The 21593-nt window shown below is 39.7% G+C and overlaps 1 protein-coding gene across 13 annotated transcripts in view; it reads left to right on the forward strand.

Annotated features, from left to right (window-relative positions):
* Positions 1 to 21593, forward strand: part of dmd (dystrophin) — a 1983813-nt gene that overhangs the window by 116084 nt on the left and 1846136 nt on the right. The window lies entirely within an intron of this gene.

Here is a 21593-nt window from a genome sequence, read left to right on the forward strand (position 1 = left end):
CCAGGTATGTTCTATCCATAAACGCAGGACAAATCCAACTTGGCCAATTATCACCCATTACTCTTCTTTCAACATCAATATCGTGATGAAGCATATTGTTGACAGTGCTATTTAGTAGCACTTATTCAAAACAAGAACCTGCTCAGGCTTGGTTCTGTCAGGCCCACATAGTTCCTGACCTGCTTAAAACCTTGTTCCAACTATGGACAAAAGAGCTAAACTCAAGAGACAAAGTGAGGGTGCCTGCCCTTGACATAAAGTCAACATTTGTCTGAGTATGGCATCTAGATATCCCAGCAAAACTGGAGTCAGTGGGAATCGGGGGAAGACTCAGAACTGGTTGCAGTTATACCAGGTACACGGGAAATTGACTGTGATTATTGGAGGTCAATTATCTCGGACATCTAGGACTGCAGAAGTCCTTCAGAGTTAGTGCCCTAGGCCCAACCATATTCAGCTACTTCATCATTGACCATCCCTCTATCATAACTGATGTTTACTGATGATTGCACAATGTTCAGCACCATTCCTGACTCCTCAGAAACCAAAGCAGGGCCATGCCTAAATATAGCAAGCTAATAAGAGGTCGACCCAGATTGCATTTCAGGTTAATGTCTCATACATATCCAATAGGATCCAGCTGCTACAATAAAATCTCTTAACTATTGTCACCTGACAGATTAATATTTTTAAACACTGATTTTACTTAAAGATCATTACAGAACAGAAAAATGAAATTGAACAATAAGATTTATTATCCTGAGTCTTCAGGAAGGAAATGAGAAATTCCTCACAGTGAGGTATCCCTACCTCCAGTACCAACTGTAGGAATCATGTGGATCTGTGATTTTTCCAAGTGCATTCATCATGTATGAGTGCATAGGGAAATCACTCAGGTTTAGAAAAACAACATATCAAACATGATTCATTTAATCGTCTGCAATATAAACCATAGTCAATTCAGAATAAGAACCATTCAGAAGCTAATAGATTACAATGTCATTAAGTGGTAGAAAACGTACTGCAGCCTCCCAGATTGTTTCATCTGTCACTTTGAACATCAGGTACCTCAGCATCCATGCACTTGAAATTGTCAATAGGACCCTCCATTGAATATGTGATACCAGCACATTTGCTCTTGTAGACAACCTAAATATCTGATAAACCAGCATTCAAATTCAATACATTCTCAAGAGTTTCTGTGAAACTCAGCTTTTGGTTTTAGATTTCTAAACTTCTGAATATGTTCTTCCATTATTGTACTGTATCTTTTCATCCGATCATTTGAATTTACATACTGCAACACAGTATCACCGTCATTACCTCAGACCTTCTTGACATTTTTCCTGCTCGTGTTATAGCTTTTTCAATCAAATTCATATCCTTTACCCTGCCTTTCTTCTGAATGTTGCTCGTAAGAATTTTAAATATTACGTTTTTATTTGGTCAGTGTTAAACACTTTCATTCCTCTGCTTAGATTTGTGTCATTTTTCAGAATCCATGTATGTTAGCAAATTAGTGAGTCATTGTGTAGCGCACTGCAGGAATAAGTGTGGCATAAAGTAATTTGTCTAGTCTTCCCTGAGGAGTGCTTTGATTAAGGTGAAAGATTGGTTATTTGTCTTGAATCAAATGCTATGCAGTTGACAAAAACAATTTCTCCTTCTACAAAATATTCATTTGTTTTGAATATGGCTGAAGTGAAATTTCTGAAATACTATTAAAAAGCCACAGGATGGCAGAATAGACTTGGACAAAGGTTCAGATTAAAAACCCATTAAAATTATCTTTGCTTATTCGTACTGCTGCCCTCAAGATGATAATCACGCAAGTAGAATAATAAAAATTGTCCTGGATTAATTTCAACTTGATAATGATCATCAAGGGTACTTAATTCACTTCTGCTTTTATATCATCATCGTCAAAGTCTTTATAAAATTCAGCAGTGTGCTCCAGGTAGGGCATATTATAGCTGATGTTTTATGACATTTCACTGCTGAGACATAATGGGGAAAAATTATTTTCTTGTGAAATGGCACAGAACAGCCTGTTTCTTAGATGTAATAATCTGTGATGTTCCTGTCAGTAGATTAGACAGATAAACTGCTTTAGTGTGCAGTCTTTTTCTTCACGGGTAGAAGTCAAAAATAGTGTGGACTTCTACCCTGAGCAGAACAAGAGGACTACACTGGATTATTTATTCTTGCTATGTTTTTACAACAGTGTTCTTGAAAAGGTATTTAATAAAGCATTCTTGTTGGATGATTAAGTAAATGCATTGCATTTTCCAGGAAAGGTACAAGTCTAGTTTTTTTGTTTGTGTTCAGTTAACTAATGTCCAGTGTGAATGGTGATGAAGGAATCAGGGTTGGCTATACTAACCTTGAGTGATAGGGGAAAATCCACTTATGGATCCATTATAAGTTGAGAAGAGGGAGGGAATGACAATTAAATCTAATGTGTTTGAATTCTTCTTTCACATTCAACATCCCACCCCAGAACCTGCCTGTCATAGCTGTAGGGGCAAGATTTACTTTTAAACAGTTACCTTCACAATAAATAGGTTTCTAAATGTGAGCAAAAGGGTGGCAGAGAAGATGCTGGCACCTTGTTGACATGTGTCACAATGAAAGCTCTCTATTGTTTGTGTAATGTCGAATGTAATTGCTACAGTGGGTAACATATGCCATTAGTAGCTAGTTGCTCATTGTCACAACAGCAAACATTTCATATCAGACGGCAAATTGACAAATAAAAGCCCAAATGCTCTCTGTGGAGATGCCACTGCTCTCATTTCCCTGCTCCCCATCGCTCTATCTTTCTCCTTATAGTTCACCTCCAGGTGCTGCTGCTTATGCTTCACAGGGTTGCATACACCACTGATATTTACAAGATAAGGATTTCACATCCACGGCATGTAATGGTGTCAAATCTTGGGAGGCACAGCAAATTGGAGTCCAGGGTGGTGCTTGCAGAATGGTCAGATAGGTGTGACACTGAGGGGAAAGGAGATGGTTTGTTTGCAAGAACTAAGAACCTGAGAAAGAGGAAGAGTGGCAGCTTGAATTGAAAGACATGAAGAATGCTAACTAAACTGGATGAGGAACAGAATTCAGATTTGAACAGTGAAGACAGGAAAAAGACTACTAGCATGTGGAAGTCAGAGAAGGGAACAGAATGTTAGCTGAACTGAGAAGAAGGAAAGGGATTGAATGCTAAGTTCAGTTTCCAGGAGGAGAGTATCAGTTTGCAGTTGAATGATGGGCATTAAAAATGTTATTGTGAACTGAGAAAATTGAATATATCCTCTGGTGAGCCATAAAGGGAAAACTGTCAGTCCAACTGGACGAGTGTTGGTATGAACTAAGCACGGTAATGAAAAGTATCTGAACACAGAGAAGTGGGAGAATAGTGGCTGAATAAAGGAGGCAACATGGTGGGAAACATTGCACAGGTTGCAACACAAAAGTGACCATCTCATAAGAACTAAGATGGAAGAGGAAGGAGGTGCCAGAACAATAATGATTTGAAGGGGGGAAGAGCACCATCTTGAACAATAAAAACTAGGGTCAGAAGTATTCGTGTAAACAGGGCACTGAGAAAATTGGAATTGAGCAAGAGCTAGGAGTATGGAATATCTGAGTGTAAAATGGATGGAACTTAATGAAGACTGCCAGCAAGAATGGAACAATGAAGAAAAGGGAAAGAGTCTCTGCATCACTGTGACAAGATCATAAATTGTCTTAAAGCAATCCAACAATAAGCTTCTGCAGTAATCAGGAACTTCACCACAAGAGTTGATTTCTAAAAAAGCCCATGAATGTTATGCTCTGATGTTCCATTACATCAGTGCTGGTATATCTAAGTTATGAAAAAACTGTGTATCACTTCCCTTGCGATATAACTGTTGGAGTAAAATTCAACCTTGGCACAGTGCAAATTTGGCAATGTTTGACCAACCACCTATTATACACCCAAGCCAATTTCAGGAAATTGGACATTACAAATGGTAAATCAGGCAGGGTGTACAATGGAGAGACAATCTTTTACTGCCAGTTTTGTATTTCCATGAGTTGCATATCACCACCCATGTGTATAAAAGGCTTATATTCAGGACAGTTTTTGAATTTTTATGTTTTTTTGAGCCTGGCTGAACTTCATTTGAAGTTATTGATCAACATGTTGGCATGCCTGACTGACTGCAGAGCAAACAAAGCTTCTGTGTTGACTCCAAATCAGAATTTTTCATAGTTATCATGTTTCATGGGGGTCTGTGATTGTTGAATAGTCTGCAGACTCTTCTGAAGTAATTCTGCTCACTGTTTTGAGAGCCCTGTTTAGTGAGTCCATCAAATTCTGGTTAATTCTGTGGCCTCACTGTTTCTGATGGTTGTAGCAAAACAATGTTGAGATCAATGTCAGTCTTAGAAAATTAGCTCTCGTGGATAATAAAACCATTGGCTGTTCGCTCATCAGTGCCACTATTAAACCTGAGCATTGATGTCTGTATGTGTTTTCTAGAATTGAATATGAAAGGTATTTTAATGTTTGAAAGCCATAAATATATGCATCTATTGTGTGAACATTATCGATCTCAGTTGGTGCATAAATGAGCAAAGTTTCCAGACTGATATTCCAGTTGCTTCCTGCCATAAGTTGACTGCCAAAGGCAATTCATCTATATTCACCTTTGAATCAGTATACTTTACAGTGCTATTTGCTTTCCAAAGGGGAAAATGTCAACTTGTCAACACCTGTAGAAAAGTTCTAAATTTCTTCAAATCATAACTGTATTTCCCGCCATTTCCGAACTGGGACTATAAGGTGAAACCCACATTAGGTAGACAGAAAAAACAGACCTGTACTGAGTGCTGCACTGCTATAGAAAACATTGATACATCAACATCTAAGTGACTAGAATTTTAAAAAATCAGATGGATTCCTCCTGTAGTATCTTTAAGACAAACATGAAATCATATGGTTTGTCATTTTATTGTCCATACACTGATCAAATGCAGTTTATGTCTCTCTTTCTGATCAATAAGTAATTATTTTTAACTTTGTTAACCACAAACCATGTTACATAATGTGATCTTATCAATATATTTCATAGAAGAACCATAGATGCAGACCCACCTCAGCTGACTTTAGCCCTTTTATATTAAATTTTTTTCTGACCATAATATAAACTTTTTTTTTAAAATTGCAACCTTATAATCAACAATTTGCAAACTTATACTTCCTATCATCTAATTGTTGGAACAACTTTCCTAACTCAATGCACATAGTCAAATTTGTTCATTTGGATGCATGAATAGTCAGCATTTTGTCTACAAACACTTGTAAATTTATCAAGACTCAGAGCATCAATTTGAGGCAGATTTTGAACCATTAACTCTGAGAAACCAAGTCAAATTGTGAAGTTTTTACAATTATAGAATCTCTACATTGCAGATAGAGGCCATTTGGCCCACCGAGTTTGCACTGACCTTCCAAAGAGTAACCTGCCCAAACCCACAGCTCTGCATCCCCGTAACCTTACATTTATCTTGGCTAATCCACCCGACCTGCACATCCTTGAACACTACGGGGCAATTTAGCATGGCTAATCTGCCTAACCGGCATACCTTTAGACTATGGGAGGAAACCAGAGCACCCAGGGAAAACCCATGTTGACATGGGGAGAACTTGATGATATGAGCAATCAAGCTATAACTCTGGTAGATAATCCCCTTGGGTTTCATCTTATGCATTTTCATTCCCGCCCACTTCAACCCATGGCACCTCCAGTTCACGTTTTAGCATCACACTGGCCTCACCCCCAACCTTAATACCTTCTTTCTCCAAATTTCATCTCTTAATTTATGAGCTCGGTTCAGTCCATTCATCTCCTGTATAAACTCCACTTTCTCAGCACACTTTTCCCTTGAAATATGGATTATGGTGAGCAACCCAGGAAATCAAAATTATAGGGGCATCAACAATGAAAAGAGTGACTTTGAATTTCCTTGAAGACTTTGCTTAATAATTACAAAAATGTTGGAAATGGGAAAAGAGGTCACATCCAGACAGTGTTGGCAATTCTGCTATCAGTCCCTCTCCCCTTCCTTTCAAGTGTGGAGATCTCCAACTTCGGAGTTGTCACGATAAGTGTTACAAAATCATTCTGGCCACAAACCCTGGTCCGTGCTGTTCATAGGTCTTTGCATTCAGTGGGAGTATGCCAACATTGAAAAGAAGAATTATCAGCTATTCCAAAATTAGCCAAATTTGGATCATTTCCACTTTGTTTTCTTGTTCCAATCACCCCTAGTACCTTGTCAATTCAAATCAATGTGACCTCCTCAAAGGATTAGACTCCTATATATTTCAATTATTAAAGGTTAGACTTGCAGAGTTAGTTCGCTTTCTGTCTCTGGATGCTATCCAGTTTAACTATTCTTGAATTTTTTTGTGGGTGTCTGGCAGTGTAGTTTAGTTTTATTTAAAAGTCAGAGAACCTGCATCCATAATCCCATCAAGTGAGTTAAAGTGTGGATGTCATGGAAAAGAGATAAGACCATTCTTCAGAATCATTATATTGATTTTCAGATGAAACAAAACCAGCTTTGCTTTGTTGAAAGATTGATTCAACTCCCTCAGTGGGACAGTTCACATTGCATCTCCCTGTGGTGATTTGCAGCAACCCATTTTTTTTCTATTTAAATCTGGGCTGTGCTGCAATTTCACAGATATCCTCCTTTATTGTTCAGTAATGAGCATGAGCAACAAAAAGTGCTCTGTTCTCTGTGGATGCGATGGATATACTTAGGCTGAAAAAGGATTCGGTTCTTCCAGGTTACATGGACCTGTAAGTAGTGCTGTTCAGACCAGTTTTATAAATTTGATATATTTTGATGAAAGAAAAATTCAAATTTAAACCTATGCATGTTGAAAATGTAATTTAAAAGGTAATTGAATCCAAACAGTCAGGATAAGAATGAATTATTGCCAGCATGGCAGGGTTTCTTCCCTTGGCTATAGCACTTGCTAATCCATCTGGTGAGTTCCTGCTGTAAATTGGCTATCAGGTTCAGAAGTCAAGTCGGGGATGAAGCCCCATAGGGAGGCAGCAATAATCAGAGATGCACATTCAAGGTCCTCATTCTCTGAAACAGACTAATGGTTTTAAAGTTCAGAAATCTAATTCTTTCACATATCACTACCCAACAGTACAAATCATTTTTATTTAAATTACACAACAGTTTTACTGTGATACCCTTCATTCTATCAGTTCTATTTGTTCAGTGATTACTATGAATAGCGAAAGGTCATTCATTTTAATATTGCAGCTCAGGATTCTGAGTTATAACCTTTCAGAGACTTATTTCATGCTTCAGTTTTGAAGCTCATTAGTATTTGTGTTGAGTTAATTGGCTTTAGTTGTGAATTAGTTGGTAAATGTTCGCAAATTACAAGGGCCTGCTAAAATGACAGAACGAATACTGCAAGGGTGGAGAAAAGACTATATATAGATGGTCACCAAGGAGAGATTATAAATGCATCTTGAGCAAGTCAAGCTGGTCAAAATACTTGTTGAAGTCACCTTTTGTGAATGAAGATTAGATATCATATCTCACCCACCATGTTTATAATACGCAGTTGAAATACTACCCTGAGGAGGGGTAGCTAGTTATTTACAAACACAGAGCACTATGGTTTTTACATTCAAGTACACAGAGAAATAGGCCATCAAAAGTAAAACTTATTTGGAGAATCCGAAGGAAATATGGAATCCATATGGTAAAGGATGAAAAGATGGCAAGTTTAAAATAACAAAGACAATTTGTCAACTGCTATTTTACTGCAGTGCCAACTCTATATTCTGATTGGTTGAAAATTGTAATTTGGCCCCTGATTAAATGGTCTTATATGATTTAATGCAGCAACAGGAATGCCTCAATGTTCTCTGTGGTGGATCAGCAGCCTCAAATACGTCAGATCCTATATTAAGTCAGACATAGATTGCCCAAAGAGAAATATATTCCTTAGGCCCGAAAATTAAATTGGAGCAGTACTTTTGTTGGAACACTGTATCAGGGGAAATTAGTCATTACCAATATGTTTATCCATAAGAGTTGAGAGAAAACAATATAGTCATAAAGGAAGAAGTGTAGCAACACTGGATAAAATAAAAATTGATATAAATGTATTTAGAACAAACAAGAACAGAAATTGCTGGAGAAACTCAACAGGTTTGGTAGCATCTGCAGAGAGAAGACATTTAACATTTCAAATCCAGTTACTTTTCTGTGTTTAGAAGATTGGCAATCCTCATACTAAGAAGCCACATTGTCCAGGGAAAATGTAGCCTCGGTTACTGATATCAGGGTGAAAAATGTGGAATCAGTAGCTTTAATTGCCCAATCATCCATAAATATAAGAGTGGTTTTCAGCAGTTTGGAGAATTGTAAATGTTATGGCCCTGTTTTAAAATGGAGATGGACAAACCCAGCAATTACAGATCAGTCAGCTGAATGACTGTGTGCTTGAGAATCTGTAATAAACAATAGCCTGTGACAAAATTAATTGTTATTTGGAAATATATGGGCTTTTAAAAAGAATTCACGTGATGAGAGCATGGTAAGGACACCATTTGTTACTCATTACTAATTGCCACAGAAAAGTAAGCTGCCTGCTTGAAACACTGCCCTCCTAGTGGTGCAGTGACACCCACAATGATAAAAGCAAATTACAGTGGATGCTGGAATCTGAAACCTAAAGAGAAAATGCTGGAAAATCTCAGCAGGTCTGGCAGCATCTGGAAGGAGAGAAAAGAGCTGACGTTTCGAGTCTAACTGACCCTTTGTCAAAGCTGAGCTTTGACAAAGGGTCAGTTAGACTCGAAATGTCAGCTCTTTTCTCTCCTTACAGATGCTGCCAGACCTGCTGAGTTTTTCCAGCATTTTCTCGTTAGGTTTCACACCCACAATGATGTTAGAAAGGGTCTTCCAGGATTTTGAAGGAATAGTGATATATTTCTGAGTCAGGATGGTGAGTGATGTGGAGGGGAAGTTGCAAGTGATGGTGTTTCCATGCATCTGCTGTCCTTACTTAATAGGTGGTAGGGGCTCGAGGTTTGGAAGGTATTGATGAAGGAGTCTAGGTGAATTACTGCAGTACATTTTGTAGATAGTACACACTGTTGCTAATAGTGAAGGCAATGAGTGTTGAATGGAGGGATGGAGTGTTAATCAAGAGGGGCTCTTTGTCCTAAATGGTACTAAGATGCTTGAGTGCTGTTGGAGAAACTTTCATTCTGGCAAGTGAAGTGTATTCCTTCATATATCTAAACATGTGCTTTTTAGGTGGTTAACAGGCACTGCGAAGACTGGAGCTAAGTTATTCAATGCAGAATTTCCACCTGCTTTTGTTGTCATAGTACTTAAATCGATGGTCCTGTTCAGGTTCTGGTCAATGGCAATCCAAATCCATTAATCCAGGAAATTCAGTGATGGTAATGCCAGTGAATATCAAGTGGTAATAGTTGGATATTGCTGTTGGAGATGGTCATTGTCTGCCATCGGCTGGAGGTGGTTATTGATTTGTGTGTCATCAATGTTATTTGCCACATATCAGTCCAAGCCTGGACATTGGACATAGACAACTACAGCAACTGAAGTTGTGAATGGTGTCGAACTTTGTACAATTGTCAGTGAATACGACCACTCTGACCTTATGACGGTGGGAAAATAATTGATGAAGCAGCTGAAGATGTCCCAAGCCTAACCAACCTAAGCAACTTTATCAATGCTCTTACCTCTACAATGAGGCAAGAAATAGCCATGTCTGCGAATGACCACATACTACTCATCCTAGGACTGAGTTGATTGGCCTCCAAAAAACTCAACCACCTTCCCTTGTGCCAAATATGACTCAAACCAATGAAGATTTTTTTCACCTGATTCCCAATGACTCAAGCTTTCCCGTGATTCCTTGCTGCTGTACCTGGGAAAATTCTGTCTTACTATCTAGGGCAGTCATTCTCTCCTCCCCTCCAGAATCCAGTTCTTGTCAGCATGTTTGAAGCGAGATAGCAAGGAGGTCAGGCATTGAATGACCCTGTTGAAACGTTGCCGGGTTCCATAGACTTTTCAGAATCCATTGTCTTTCGCTGCTTCTTGCTATCATATGGAGGCAGTCAGATTGGCTGGAAACTGACATTTATGGTACGAGGGCGTCAGGATGGTTCCAAGATGGATCATCCACTAATTACCTATGGCTGAAGATGGATACAGTAGATGGATGGTAATAACTCAAAGCCAAAAAGCATTTGTTGAAAGAAAATCACATTTGAGTTCCTCAACACAGTTCTGACAGCTTTGAAGGGAGTAATAACAACAACTTAGATTTATTTGGAACCTTTAAAGTAACAAAATATCACGAGTTTTGCAGGGAACTTGTCAAAAAAAGTATGACAGTAAGCCAAGTAATGATATGTAGGCCAGATGACCAAAATTTTGGTCAAACCGGTAGGTTTTAGGAAGCATCTTAAAGGAGGAAAGGAAGGTAAAGAGGTGCAGAGGTTTAGGGAGGGAATTGCTGAGCTTGGAGTCTAGACAATCGGAGGCATGCCTACTATTGCTGGAGTGATTAAACTGGAAATGCAAACAAGGTCTGAACTCAAAGAGTGCAGTTGTATTGGCAGTACATAAGGCTGGAGGAACTTACAGTGATTGGGAGAAATGTGGCCGTGGAGAGATTTGAAATGGGATTGACAGTTTTATAATCAAATCGTTGCATGACTGGGAGCCAACACAAATCAGCAGGCAAAAGATTAATAGGAGAGCAGGCTTTGGTGCAAGGTAAAAGATGGAGAGTTTTAGATGGCCTCAAGTTTACAGAGAGTACATTATGGGAGGACATATATTGGAATTGTGCAGGCTAGAGGTAATGAAGGCATGGAAGAGAGTTATAGGCAGCAGCAGATGAACTGAGACAGGGACAAAGTCAGGCTGTGGCTGTGCAGACTTAGTGCAGGAGTGAATATGAGGTTGGAAACTCATCTTGGATCTCAAGTAACATCAAGATTGCCAACAAATTGACTTAGTGTTGAACAAGGACAGGAACATAAGTGGAGCAGAAACCAAAAACAATGGTATTAAGTTTTCCCTGCTCATCCAGTACTTGATGTCTGATAGCACGGCAACAGTAGAGGAGTGAGGTTATGAGTTTAAATTGTGTGGCATCAGTATAAATATGAAAAACAATTGTGAGCCTTTGAAGAATGTTCCTGAGAGGCAACATACCATTGAGAAATAGGAAGGGAGGACGTAGGTGGGAAGTAGGGAGAGGAGTCATTGCATGTGGTTTCCCCAAGCAGAACTGGGAAAATAAGAATTGAACTTGGTGAAAGCAATCCCATCCAGCCAGATGACAGTGGAGCAGTGTTTAGACAAGCCTGATGCAGTTAATTGGGTCAAAAGCTGCAGACAGCCCAAGAGAGATAGATAGGGATGGTTTATCTTGGCCACAGGCACATATTTGTGACTTTGATTAGACTAGTTTCGAGAATGTAGCAGTGCTATTGATATAATGCCAGGTTATAGTCCAACAGTTTTAATTGGAAGCACACTAGCTTTCGGAGCGCCACTCCTTCATCAGGTGGTTGTGCTGAAGGAGCAGTGCTCCGAAAGCTAGTGTGCTTCCAATTAAGCCTGTTGGACTATAACCTGGTGTTGTGTGATTTTTTTACTTTGTACACACCAGTCCAACACCGGCATCTCCAAATCATTGATATAATGGGTATGGATTTCAAAATCTGTCTGACAAAGTGCCTCCTTGCAGACTTGTTAGCAAAATTAAAGGTCATGGGATTAAAGGGACTGAGAAAGCATATACACAAACTTGGTAAACAGTGAACAGCAGAGAGAAGTGGTGACTACTTGTTTTTCAGATGGGAGGGAAATACACAGCATTGTTCCTCAAAGCTCAGTGTCAAGATCACTGCCGTTGTTGAGGTATACTTAAATGCCATGGACTTGAGCAAATAGAGTATAATTTTAAAGTGTAAGGTGAAGTGAAACCTGAGTGTAGAAACAGATGCAAAGCAAATGAAGAAATGGGCACTTTACAAAGCAGGCAAAATCTAGTGCAGAGAATATGATGAGATAGATTTTCATAGAAAGAACAAGTAGATGCAATATGAACTGAATGGTGCTATTTTAAAGGTGATGATGGCAGTAAGACCGAAGGATGCTCGAGTAAAAATCTTACAAGGCAGCAGGCCAAATTGAAAATATTGTTTACAAAAGCTAATGACATCCTTGTCTTTATCAATGGAGTTGTACAGCACATGAGCAAGAAGGTTCTGGTAAACTTTCTAACAGATGTTGATTAGGCCTCAGTCGAACTCTTGGGTGGAATCTTCCCAGCCCAGATATACGTGGTTATTGGCAAGTCAGTTAGGAAAATATGGCAAAATTGGAAAGATTAGATTTTTAACATCAAGGGAAAAAATAGTCAGATTCTGCAATCTAGTTTTGAACAACAAAATGCGAATCCAGCTGGTGAATGGTGAGAGGTCTATTTGCATCCGTTTGCATGTTTTAACATGCCATTAGTACCTCATCTCACTTAATTGGTATGCAGCTTTCTATTCTCCCACAAGCTGGATAGAAACAACAGCAACAATTCCCAACATAAGAACAGAGCAGGTATCTGGCATCACCAAGTCACTACTTGCTCCTCTGAGGCATCTATCTTCGACAGCTGTTCCCAATATCACAGGAACCTCTCCATAGGGAAGTTGGCATCAGACATGTACCAGTCTCACCTTTGACTCACTTGCAATACAATTCTCCACTGCAGTGTTGCACTTTGGAATGCACTGGGAGCTTTCATTGGAGTGCTGATGCTCGGACGCTTTGCGAGCAGGGACAAGAAGCCAGCTCATGGTTCAAGCAGACTGCATCACAGGGCTCTTTGCTGGCTTTCTTAGCACTCAATCACTTTTAGCTTACTTGGATGTTCACAGCATCTGCCTTGCTTTTGTTTTGCAGTTTGGCCCCTCATCCAAAGCTTAAACGCTCCCAGTACTTCTGCCTTATCTTGCTGAAAAGATAATATCAATCCTGATTATTGCAAACATAAGCCAAGCAGCTTGTCATGGTTCTCAGTCAAGGAAATGAATTTATGCAATGTTCTGTCAGTCTCACAGCTGTAGCACACACTGGAACATGTGCAGCAACACACTGCATGTGCTTCAACCAAACAACCATAGCTCAGAGCCCACAGTGAGTAGTCCTGAGTCTTCAATCAGTGGGTCATAGCACAGTAAGTCTGGTCAGTGGCTGCTTTCACATGGTCAGTCAGCCATTTTGGTTGTCCAGGGTCAGGGAGTCCATGTCCTAACAGCCCAGGAAAGTGGGTCCTGATCAGTCATGCATATTCAGTACAGTCACTCAAGATAGTTGGGCAAGTCAGCCAGGAGTTTTGTCAATTAGAGCTGGCCACCAGCCCTGGTGTCAAAGGTATGTTATCAGGTGCCTCTCACGGCTGTGGTAGGGAAGTTAATGACGTCAGTTCTGGAGGCAGCATGCTGAAATGCAGAGGGGACAGTAATTGTGAAGAGGAGAAACTCAACATGTAAGGGGGGAGGTGATAGTACATTGCAGCAGGAGGGTCATTGATGAACACCTTCACTTTGACAAGGGGACTGTGTAGCACAATGTTAGGCAATGACGACATTAGAGGGCCAGAGCTCAGAATGATGCTGAGAGATGAGGTTGTAATTCAGAAAGGTGTGTGGGAATAAATGGAAGCTCAGTACTGATGGACTTGCCAGAGAGTACAAGGAAGAAAGTAACATAAAGTTCAGTGTGGGTCCTTGATTACCAGGCTGAGCCAAATATAATGTATATTGCTTTCCATACTTCTCAGGGGAATGGTAATATCCCTTTAGAAAGAGTTTCAAGATGGGAGACATGAAAGATGGGTAACTGGTGAAGTTTGGTTCTTACATATCAATGCAGTTACAAAGTTGCACTTGGATTTGCAATGAAGTGACAACTGTGGGCCCTGAGAAGCATTTGTTTTTGATTCCCTACCCACCAGCTGCAGGGTGAAGGGGGATTTTTGGTTGGCAGTGCTTGACCTGGTGCTCAGTTGGTTCAAGGCTCATAGGTAGTCCTGGCAGTGATGGGTACCTCTGCTACTGGCAAGAGCAAAGTTAGTTCTTGTGGGATACCATCAAAATATGGTGCATTGCTAATCAGGTGAGTTACAACGAATAATGCCAGAACGGGTTTTCAGAAGATTTGTAGCCCAGGTTGAGGTTCTGGATGCAGGTTTGCTCACTGAGCTGGGAGGTTCATTTCCAGACATTTTGTCATTCAACTAGGTAACATCTTTAGTGGGCCTCAGGCAAAGCAGTGTACATGATTCCTGCTTTCTATTTATGTGTTTGCATTTCCTTGGGTTTCATGATGTCATTTCCTGTGGTGATGTAATTTCCTGTTCTTTTTCTCAAGGGGTGGTAGATGGAGTCTAATTCGATGTGTTTGTTGATAGAGTTCCGATTGGAATGCCATGATTCGAGGAATTCTCATGCATGTCTCTGTTTGGCTTGTCATAAGATGGATGCGTTATCCCAGTTGAAGTGGTGTCTTTCCTTATCTGTATATAAGGATACTAGTGAGAGAGCGTCAGGAAATTACATCACCACAGGAAATGACATTATCACAGGAAATTACATCATGAAACCCAAGGAAATGCAAACACATAAATAGAAAGCAGGAATCATGTACACTGCTTCGCCTGAGGCCCACTGAAGATGTTACCTAGTAAGGTGACGAAACGTCAGGAGGTGAACCTCCCAGTTCAGCCAACAAGCCTACACCCAGAATAATGCCAGAAAATTCACTTGGGCTCACAGTCAATTCCAGTAAAATTCAGCTCATTGTATCTATCTTTAGGAAGGGATATCAAGACCTCAGAAAAAAGTGCACAGGAACTTTACTAGAATATTCAAGGAATGAGAGACTTCCATAATGTGGATAGCCAAGAAGCTGATGTTGTCCTCCTGAGAGTGACAAAAGGCTCAAATCAGAGGATATAGACCAAAAACAATTCGCAAAAGAACCGAAAGTGATGCAATGTAAGATATTTTAAATTGTATTGATTAGTAATGCAGTTTCTGAAAGCTTCTAGAGTGAAATGGAAATTAATAAATGCTTAAGGTAAAATAAGTTACACACTATGAAGAAAGTGTAGGAGATGGTACAAGATAATGAGTCAAAGGGCATTAATCTATCTTTAATCATTCTATGATAGCTTGTAACATGCCAATGATTCGTATCCCAGCTGAAAGGTCCAAGTCCAGCCTGAAAATGGCTATTAGAGCATCGATAGGGTCTTGGGGTGATGCGAACATATCTTTTGTTGAGATGCTGTTGATTGTTACATGTCCACAATGTAACAATCATGCATTTTATTTCGATGATCATAAAATTACTTGCCATGACATCGGTTTTGACAAATTACATAATGTATAGCTGGATTTAAAGTGGTCATTTACAGATATAAAGAACCAAGTGTATTTTGTTAGGTAACTATGAAAGATGTCTGCAAAACTGACTTGGCAAGTTCTGAATATGCAGGCCGATTGAATATTGTAGCTTTGGACAAAGTTACAATCCAGTTTTACTCATAAAATGCATGCAGCATATTGGAATTTAACAGCCTTTATGTCTTAATTTATGTTTGCCCATCACTGAAATTCCTAGCGTCATGCAAGAGTACATGAGCTTCACCTGAGGTTGGCAGGAAATAAATTGTACAGTTCAGCACAAAAAAACCTCAAAGCTTGTGAGAGATCACTAAGTTCAAAAATGCTTGACACTTGAAATTCTCTGGAGAAATAATGTCCCAGTTTTAAAATGTACCATGTGAACAAGCTGTCAGTGAGAACCATTATTGACCATTTGATGTCATTTTCAGTCTTTCTAGTTTCAAAATATATTGATGTGTGAACACAATTTATGAAAGATTATTTGATTACGAGCATCATGTAATCCAGAAATGAAATTACTTCAATGAAATTCAAGAGGTGTCCCTTTAAATTTGTAACAAAGTCTGGGGAAATTTATCAAGGAAAATTATTTTATTTAGCAAGCAAAATTCAACTTCGCCTTAAGTAGCATGCCCACCAAACCAAGTGAACCATTTTCTTGGAGAAAAACATACTATCATATTACTGCTGACAACCCATCAATGAACCTAACTGAAACTGTATGTACCAAATTGTAATGTATTTTCCTTACCTCTGCCTTTTGCTAAGCAATTTTAATAAAAACAGGTCCTTTTCGCTTGATCACTTCCAGGTGGTTTCCAGATACTGGTCTGGATTTTGCAGTACCTGGTGAATGTATTGTGTAACGGAAACAATCAGGAGTATGGGTGAAATAAATGTATTTGTGTGCAGGATTGTTGGAGCATGACTTCAATTTCCATAGGCCAAGTTGGAACTGAACACTATTGCATATCTTAAAGGAATGTTACGAGTTTTAGAAACCACAGAAGCTACTAACTAGGACAAATCAGTCCATTCTCTGACTTGAGCAGCCACTTCACACAAGTGTAACATGGTTGCAGTGTGTATTATCCACTATCACTTCTGCAACTGCCCAATCACCTTTGACAGTATCGTCAAAACTACATATACATCATCTCAAAGCACAATGGAAGGAAACACATATGAACATCATCACTTTTGAGTTACACACCATTCCAACTTGAATATACATCAATGTCTCTTCACTGCAGCTGGCTCAACTCCTCAAATGCTCTCTCAACAGCACTGTCACCACCTTCACTACATGGGCTGGAGCTGTTCAAGAAGAAGACTTGTTATCAGTTACTCAAGAACAACTATATTGGTCAGCTGAACCCATCAAAGGAAGCTTAGATATGGCTCATTGGCTTTTACATATCAAAGTATTGAAGATGCTAGAGACCTGAATTTTATTTTTATAATACACATGTGCTGGAGGAACTCAACAGATTTGATATTTCTGTGGAGAGAGACTTAGAATGCATGTTTTGAGTGCAAAATTACTGGATTCCAAAGAACATTTATTTTTGGACTCAAACTTCAACTCTGTTTCTTTTCCGGATGTTGCGTTTCATCAGCGGTTGCTGTTATTTTACGCTCATACTGCTGCAGAAAAGAAACTGCACAATTTAGCAGCAAAGATTGTACAAAAATGTTTGTGCAAAATAAAAATCACTGAATATGCTAATGACAGTTACATGAAATGCTTCTGACATGACCCATTGAGGGTAAACATATCAAGTGCTGAGGGATAGAAAGCATTAGAGCAGATTGGAGACAACCCGAAAAGACATGCTTAACTGCAGGCAATAGATAGGTTGTTGGCCACACACTTACCCAGCACAGATTAAAAGCCAGAGCAGATTGATCCAAGTAAATCAAAGTGAATGGTTAACTGGTGTAGATTGTGTGTAGAGAGGATGTTTGTGATGTATTGTGTGCAGTTGCCCTCTGAGACCTTTGCCTGATGAATACAGCAGCAAGCATAGGTGTCATCTGCTGTTTACTTTTAATGAGAGGCAAATTGAATATACTTTTCAAGTCTCATTTTAATTTATTGCAAACCCTGCACAGCTCAGAGAACAAATTATAATTGACAGCAGTACACATCTGTGGAAGGAGCTGATTATGTAATTATAGGTAAAATGCTTTGCTCTTCTATGGAAAACTGTGTGCGGTATATTAAATTACAAGACCTTTTTAAAAAAGTATGAACTCCAATTTCCAACCTTTCTGTCCGCTACAGCAACACTATAGATTTTGCTATTATTCTGAAGAGCAAAAAGCTGTATTCCACAGAGATAAAAGGAAAAGGTCAGATTTCTGAGTCAGTTGGCATCAATCTTAATGAGACCTGTACCTGTGAACTCTAAAATATAGGTTTTCCCATTGCACCCTTCCTATTTGGTGTGCATATAACCAATTGAAAGTATTAAATGTTTTATGTCCATCCTCAAAAATAAGTGTTTCCTTAATTTGCACTGCACTATGAGCTTAATGCTTTACAATCCAGTGATATATTAAGCAATCTAGCACTGGTACATTAAATCCTAATAACATGCTGTCATGATAGACACCCAGTCACTGGAAATCTTATTGTGCAAAACTCCTTTGGGAGAGGTTCTATATTATGCCTGGTGAATGCTTTAGCTCAGTTTAACTGTATGTGAGTGTGACAGTGGAACCATCGCACAGTACAGAAGAGAACATGAGATAGCTCAGAGGCTGCTTAACAAGCTAATTACTATTCATTACCATGTTTAATTACTGAGGTGTTGGACATATATGAAAAACAGCATGACTTAGATTCAGCCTTTAATTCCTCAACCTATTTATCTAATCACAGTGCTGATAACTTGTCTGGAATATAACATAAGGACTACACTAAATAGTCCGAGATTTGAGAAAAACTTTGCTTTCAGATGTTGACTTTGGAACTCGCACAAAAATAAATCTCTTAAGGTTATCCGCTAAAACCAAACAGGAAAGCGTCAGTAAGGAAAACACATTTTCAAATCAGTTTTAGTCTCCGCTTTCTTATGTGTTGTCTGTCAATTTTTCATTTGCTTATTCATTTCTTCATACACTTAATAAAACCATAAAATGTTCACAGGACTGCTAAATTTTATAGATTGTTTAGTACAACAGATAATTAGCAATGGTTTCCCTGGGGTAGAACTTGTTACTTGCTAATTTCAGCTCTGAAATCAGTTTCGATCCAAATTGGGACCTTTGAAAGCTGTCTCTGCCCATTACATGCACAGCCTTTTCAATATATTAGCACCATGAATAGATCACCAATTCTTTAATTCAAAAACAAAGACAAAAGCCCTGTGATGTATAACTCTGCATTATCTAAGGCCATCATAAGGTAGAAATTTAACTCCTTCCATCTGAGATAAACTGTCTGGAAATATACCCAAAATCCAAGTGTACACTTCCTGATTTTTTTTTCATAGCTTTGTGAGCTCTGCCCTGGGCAGAAATTTTCTGAGACTAAGTGTAAATGTTGACCGAAAAGTGGGAAAGATTCTGCTTAGGAGCAAGGCTGGTTTTCCTGCACGGTTATGTTCTTCCCAGCCCATTACACATACATGCATAGTCGAATCCCAAATTTTATGGGCAGGAAGATCTGCTGTTTGCCAGGACCTTCTGTGCTCCAGCATTATGTTTAAAAGGGACCGGGAGAGGTTTCACTCTTGTAATCCAGGAGCATCACTTAACTGCTGCCTATCACCCCCAGGCATCCATAGACATGTCAGAGACCAGACAAATAGCAGCACCACACTTTTGCAATACCTCTTCAGAGGATCTCGTGAAGGCTGTTTGGGAGAGAAGATCTTTATTATCTGGATTGCAGCTAGAGGTAGTCTTGACTGACTACCATAGCTTAACCAGTGGTAGCTACAGAGGTTAAGGTTCTTGGTCAGCTCAAGAGAACCTGACTTAGTGCTGTGAAGAGATTAATGGCATGCTGCACTCTGCAAGGTTATCTATCACTGTCTACACAATGCTTCATGTTCTTATGAGGGTGAGTTAGCTTTGTAAGGTTGTCATTGCAGTGGAATTTGACATGGAAGGTTGGGAACCAGGCATCTCCATCACATGACCCATGTACAATGGATATCTGCTGCTTAATTGCAACTATCAATGTAGTATTAAAGGCACCATCATCCGTGTTACTGCCTCTCCTACATCTGCCAAGGTTCACACTTAAACCATAAAGTCACCAGCTCACGCACCATCAACTCATTGACCTATCATCACAATGAGGAGAACGTACACATCTGATTGCTTTTCACCAGATACTTCCATGGAACAATAAGGAAATAGGTATTAGGGAACAATAGGTAATAGGAAAATCCTTGGCAATCACAGGCCAGTCAGTCTTACCTCTGTGGTCAGCAACATTTTGGAAAGAATTTTGAGGGATAGGATTTATGACTATTTGGAAAAGCATAGTGTGATTAAAGGCTGTCAGCATGGCTTTGTGAGGGGCAGGTCATGCCTCACAAATCTTGTTGAGTTCTTTGAGGAGGTGACAAGATAGGTTGATGAAGGCCGAGCAGTGGATGTGATGTATATGGACTCCAGCAAGGCATTTGATAAATCTCCATGATAGGCTTATCCATAAAGTCAGGAGGTATGGGATACAGGGAGATTTGGCTATCTGGATTCAGAATCGGTTGTGCTGACAGAAGGCAGAGAGTGGTTGTAGATGGAAAGTATTCTGCCTGGAGGTCAGTGTTGAGTGGGGTCCCACAGGGCTCTGTCCTTGGGCCTCTGCTCATCATAGTTTTTATAAATGACTTGGATGAGAAGGTTAAGGGGTGGATTAGTAAATTTGCCAATGACACAATGGTTGGAGGTGCTGTTGATAATATCGAGGGATATTGCTGGCTGCAGCACGACATTGACAGGATGCAGAGCTGGGCTGAGAAATGGCAGATGGAGTTCAACCTGGATAAATGCAAAGTGATGCATTTTTGGAAAATTGAACTTGAATGCTGAATATAGGATTAAAGGCAGGATTCTTGGCAGTGTGGAGGAACAGAGGGATCTTGGTCTTCAAGTACATAGATCCCTCAAAGTTGCCACCCAAGTGGATAGGGTTGTTAAGAAAAACATGTGGTGTTTTGGATTTCATTTACAGGGGGATCACTTTTAAGAGTTATGAGGTTTTGCTGCAGTTCTGCAAGTCCCTGGTGAGGCCATACTTGTGTCCAGTTCTGGTCACCCTACTCTTGGAAGGATACAGAGTCTTTGGAGAGGGTGCAAAGAAGGTTACCAGGATGCTGCCTGGACTGGAGGGCATGTCTTTCAAAGAGAGGTTGACTAAGCTCAGACTTTTCTCTCTGGAGAGAAGGAGGAAGAGAGGTGACCTGATCGAGGTATACAAGGTAATGAGAGGCATGGATAGAGTCAATAGCCAGAGACTTTTCCCCAGGGCAGAATTGACTGGTACGAGGGGTCATAGTTTTAAGATATTAGGAGAAAGGTATAGATGAGACGTCAGAGGAAGGTTCTTTATGCAGAGAGTTGTGAATGTATGGATGCATTGCCAGCTGTGGTGGTGGAAGCAGAGTCATTGGGGACAGTTAAGTGACTGCTGGACATGCACATGGACAGCAGTGAATTGAGGTGTGCGTAGGTTAAATTATTTTATTTTACGGCACAACATCGTGGGCCGAAGGGCCTGTTCTGTGCTGTACTTTTCTATGTTCTAACATTCAAAAGAGAGTTTTTGAGCCCCTTTTTTGAGTTCATCCCCACTTGCCTGCCCTGGTCAAACTTGCTGTTTTAGGTCAGTGTGGCTTTATCACTGAGTCAGGCGTGTTTGTCGTCAGGCTTCATGCCTAACACTGCAAGTATTTGACACCAACAATCGAGAGTGCATATCATTCAGACTCCTCAAGAGCTGATCAATATTGGAGTCTACAGCCCTCACGATGAAAGGGTTTGTGGAAAACAAAATAGCTTGGTTTTGAATGAGCCACGTTT

Source organism: Chiloscyllium punctatum, chromosome 15 (assembly GCF_047496795.1).
Source record: "Chiloscyllium punctatum isolate Juve2018m chromosome 15, sChiPun1.3, whole genome shotgun sequence".
In the NCBI taxonomy this organism is placed as follows: Eukaryota; Metazoa; Chordata; class Chondrichthyes; order Orectolobiformes; family Hemiscylliidae; genus Chiloscyllium; species Chiloscyllium punctatum.